At 40.6% G+C, this 5,015-nt stretch overlaps 1 long non-coding RNA gene across 1 annotated transcript in view; it reads left to right on the forward strand.

Moving 5' to 3' along the window:
* The first annotated feature begins 1,922 nt into the window (after positions 1–1,922).
* Positions 1,923–5,015, forward strand: part of LOC101859000 — a 4,182-nt gene continuing 1,089 nt past the window's right edge. Inside the window, exons 1-2 of the long non-coding RNA XR_001184711.2 lie at positions 1,923–2,187; positions 4,403–4,903. This is a non-coding gene — a long non-coding RNA (uncharacterized LOC101859000). The remainder of the gene's footprint in view (positions 2,188–4,402; positions 4,904–5,015) is intronic.

The following is a 5,015-nucleotide window of genomic DNA, read 5'->3' on the forward strand; positions in this document are numbered from 1 at the left end:
TAAAGAAAGAAATAAATAACTTAGTAATAAAAAATAAATAATAGCTATAATTATAATAATAATAATAATAATAATAATAATAATGATAATGATAATTTAAAAAATACTACTACTACTACTACTACTACTACTACTACTACTACTACTACTACTACTACTACTACTACTACTACTACTACTACTACTACTACTACTACTACTACTACTACTACTACTACTACTACTACTACTACTACTACTACTACTACTACTACTACTACTACTACTACTACTACTAACAAAAATAATATTAATAATAATAAAACCGTGCTGATTTAGTTCTCCCTCGTGATAAAAAAAAACTGGGACTAAGTTTCTTTCTCTGTTAACATGTTATATAAATGAGCACGCAATTAATTGTTGGTGACATCTTTTACCATCCTTCATCGTGAATGTGCCCTCCCCCCCCTCCCTTCTCCACTCCTCCCCACCCCTCCCCTCTGTTTCTGCTCCTCCCCCTTTCCGCACACTTTCTTCCCAAGTCATAAATAAATACATCTCCTTTTGATCCACCCACCCTCCCTCCCTTCCCTACCCTGCCTTTTCTAAAGTTGTCAGTGCACAAGTCAAAAAGACGGATCAAAGAGGATGCAGATTCATCACTATGACTTGTCATGGGCGACTTCAATGAAGTAATCATCGGTCGCCTGTTGAAAGCGATTGATAAAGCGGGCCATCACCACTATACCATTGCTCCTCGGTCAATGCGGTATGGATTTATTTGTGTGTGGGTTTTTTTTTTTCGTTCTTTTCTTCAGTAGAAGCGTGCTGATATAAAGGGTGAAGGGTAAGTTAGTAAATACATGTATTTTCTTGCGACGACATAATTGATCCGAGAAGCAAAAGGATATTTCTGAATGTGTGGATAATGATATTTTATGCCAGTGACTTTTTTTTCATTTTTTTTATTCAACTTTGCTAACGTTAGTAGGTTACAATCAGGGCGTCATCATCATCACCTTCATCACCCGTCTTTCTCCTCTCTTGCCAGAATAAGCCACAAATACCAGCTTTCCTTCTACTTCTGCCCTAGGCTATAGTTTCTTCCTCGGTCATGGTGTATCCCATCTTGTTTAGGTCCGAATTTAAGTCCCTCCTTCAAGTACTTTTAGGCCTTCTTCCATTTCCTTTTCCTGTGTATTCCATCTTCACGCTTGGTGGGTAATGTTGGTTCTCATTTGTTTTGCAAGATGTGTGTACAATTCATTTTCATTTTCTTTCTGAGTTTTATTTTCTGTTGATTTGTTTGCTTCCAATAGTTGTTCACTTCTTATAGTGTCAGACGAATGAATTTTTAGTATTTTTTTAAAGCAGCTGTTGAATAATGCCTGTAGATTTTTTTTCAGAAGTTTCTTTTGTAAGTTTCCACGTTTCTGATCCATAGAGTAGTACATTTTTGGCACTGGTATTGAAAATCCTTGGCTCGGTTTTTTGTCCATAAACTATAATTCGTGAGTTCAATACGTTTGTTAGTTGTGTGAAAGCACCTCTTGCTTTGCTATTCTTGTCCTTACCTTATCCTGAGAGGCTCGTCGACATAGTAAAACTATGACATTTTGTGAAGATCTGGACAGGTGAAAATAAATGACATCACCACACAGATCTGTATTCCAGTAATGTCTCTGAAAGAAAAACGAATTGTATTTAATTTCATTGCATGAACCGTTCCGGCAGAACCACCACAATTTCTATCAAGAGTAATTTCAAGGCAGACTAACGCTGCTTCAAGTAAAACACCTTAAAATTTCTCACCTATTAAGGAAATTATACCTTTCCATTTTCCTTTGATTTTCCAAGTCAATAATAGCTTTTCTTAGTCATCTAATTGTGTCTATTGAAAAACCTACAAGCACGACCCGTTGTTCGCTTAATTAACCTATTCACATTTCGACAATCATAACAAGTGATTTGCATTGACACCTTCTTGTTTCATATAAAACAGTTTCTCTTCAATTTCATATGGGACTATGCTTTTTTCGAAAGCCTTATTTAGAAAATGAGCTCCAAGACCAGGAAGAAGCAACGTACGCATGTCATGCTTGTCGACTTGATTTGCTGGCTTGAACTCATAAAGATAACCGTTCTCGTGATCTTTCTGAAAATTTCGCTTGGGCTATGGCTGTCACATACTTAAATTGTGGATGAAAAGTAAGTCGGTTTTTGTTTGATGAAGCGCTTCATGCATAGCGTAAGAATTGATTAAGGTGAATCTTTTAAAGTAAAAATAGATTTGATTTTTTTCTTCTGAAATGTATATTATTCCTGCACTGTTATCCATTTTTCAAAAATAATATGGGGGCTTGCTTTTGCTCTCTCTGTCTCTCTCTCTCTCTCTCTCTCTCTCTCTCTCTCTCTCTCTCTCTCTCTCTCTCTCTCTCTCTCTCTCTCTCTCTCTCCTTCTCTCCCCCTTTTCTCTCTACCTTTTTAGGTCTATTGTGTTGGTATCTATCTATCTATCTATCTATCTATCTATCTATCTATCTATCTATCTATCTATCTATCTATCTATCTATCTATCTATCTATCTATCTATCTATCTATCTATCTATCTAACACAGACACACACACACACACACACACACACACACACACACACACACACACACACACACACACACACACACACACAAGCACGCACACTCTCACACACATTCGCCAGCTGCGAGCGCCGTAAAACATTAAAATTTGCTAATTTAATTAATCTAAAACACACGTCGTCGCTCCACCGCGAGCCACTGTGAGCCACGATGCTATAATTTGATAAAAGAAACAACAAAGACACACATGTTTTACTATACTCCAACTGCAGTCGAACCTGCATTGATGGCCACCTCTATAAGACGGCCACCTGTACAAACGGCCACTTTCCATTTTCCCCCTTGCGTTTTTTCCAATTTAACTGTGTAAAACGGGCACCTGTCCAATGTGGTCGCTACCACCATATTTTAACACACAACCCCTATCACACTAAGCAATAACACCTGTCGTAGACGACCACCTTAGTAGTGACTCCATTACGTTTTGTCATAAATTGTGCATTGGCCCCTGGCGTTGTGGGCGAGCCGTCATCATTCAATCACCTGTCGTTGTTGTTAGGTAGTCCCTCCAACCGATCATGTTGCGTAGGCCCCTCCCACTGTTGACCAATAGGTACCAATTTTCAGCTGCTGGTGAGGTAAGCGTGTGATCCCTCATAACCCATAAGCCCTGCCCAGAACTCATACACAAATCGTAAGTGAGCGAAGTGGTCACTGTTTACCTAGTCTGTAACAAAGTAACAATGGACGTCAACATGAACTTGTGACAGAAGCGTTGCTCGTTCTCCGAGTGGTGGCGACCCATGTGTTTGTTTTAACATGGCACTCGGTCTTCCTCGCTTGATACATTTCGTTTTATTGTCACCCTTGCGCAAAATCAGCAACAAAATAAAAATTACGAACAAAATACAAACCAACAACAACAACAACAAAAAACAACAACAATGCGGCCACTTTCGATTGGGACCTCAGATGGGAATGGTTTGTTTTCTTCATCTTGATCAGTCCTGCCTAAGACGGCCATCTGTCTTATACGGCCACTTTTCTCCTTGACAATGGGTGGCCGTCTTACACATTTTTGACTGTAGATATATCTAGTAGAACCTGTCTAACACGGATTAGCAAGGGAGTCAGACAACAATTCAGTCTTAGACAGGGGGGATGTAGGGGGACATAGAGGGGAGTTTCAGAGGCCCAGCTGGTGGGATTAAGGGTCGCTTGTCCGGTCGGCAAACCCTAGCCAGAACTTCACACCTCTCAAGTGCTATCCTCTCTGATAAAGGCATGTAAGAGATTTTTTTAAATGCTCATCCTTGGGCGGCAGGCATTGGTCAAACTAATTTCACACCTCTGGCCTCTGGCTACCCATGAATGTATCCGAGCTGTGGAGCGCCCCTCGAGAACTTTCACAGGCACTGTTGAGATTTCATACCCACATCGCCCTGACCATCTGCACCGCTAAGGGATCACACTCTCATGGAGTGGGTAACATCTACCCCCAAGTAGCACCTCTTTTCCCCTTCCTCGCATTGCGGTATTGCGTTAAAGTTAAAGCCATCTTTTATTTCAAATCAGGGCTGATTGGACAAAACATTTTCCGTCTTAGAAGGTAAAAACCCTCAGGAGAGAAGAAATATTTTTAATATCTCTTTCTATTTCCACGTTACGCAGGTGTCCATTTTGTAGAGGTAATTATAGATGCATTTTTGGGGGGGGGGGGGGGGGGTTCCGTTATGACAGGTGTCGGTTAAGGCAGGCTTGATTTTATTTTAACACCCCTGTGTTACATACTATTTTATATTATGTTTTTCCACCTTACCCCACAGGTTTCTTCTGTTTACTGGATCAAGCAACTCCAAAAGAAAGCCTGCTATGATTGACATTGAAAGTAAAACACACTCTGCACTTCACAACAAGCCCAGCAACACAACGCAGGCACACGAAAGGCATGACAGCATAATATTCATCGACAAACCAACACTAAAATATGTACAGATTGCTAGAAAAAGTATTTTATTGTCGCCACAAAGCGCTACCCAATACCCTTGCAAAGGGTATTATTTTTCTCTGTGTGGGAGTCATTGCTTGCTTGATTTATTTCACGACGGTAAAGCGTCTACCCAGTGGGTTCCAGAGTTTGAGGCTACTTGGTCGAGATCGTGGGCCAGAGCTACATTGTTCGAACGTGCTGGACACGATGCTGAAAGGACATTGGAAGCAGCTTCCGTACGCCGAAGAGGACATGAACGACGTGCAGTTTTTTCTACACACAACCAGATCTCAGCACTTTTTGCCGTATGAGCTGCAGCGTTCTGACAAACGATGTGGTAAGGCAGTGAGCCCCCACCTTCCTGTATTTATTTATTTAGTATTTCACCTCCCCTCCCCCATGTCTATCTCTCTCACTCTCTCTATCTCTCTCTCTCTCTCTCTCTCTCT

The sequence above is a fragment of the Aplysia californica genome, unplaced genomic scaffold (assembly GCF_000002075.1).
Source record: "Aplysia californica isolate F4 #8 unplaced genomic scaffold, AplCal3.0 scaffold00085, whole genome shotgun sequence".
NCBI lineage: Eukaryota > Metazoa > Mollusca > Gastropoda > Aplysiida > Aplysiidae > Aplysia > Aplysia californica.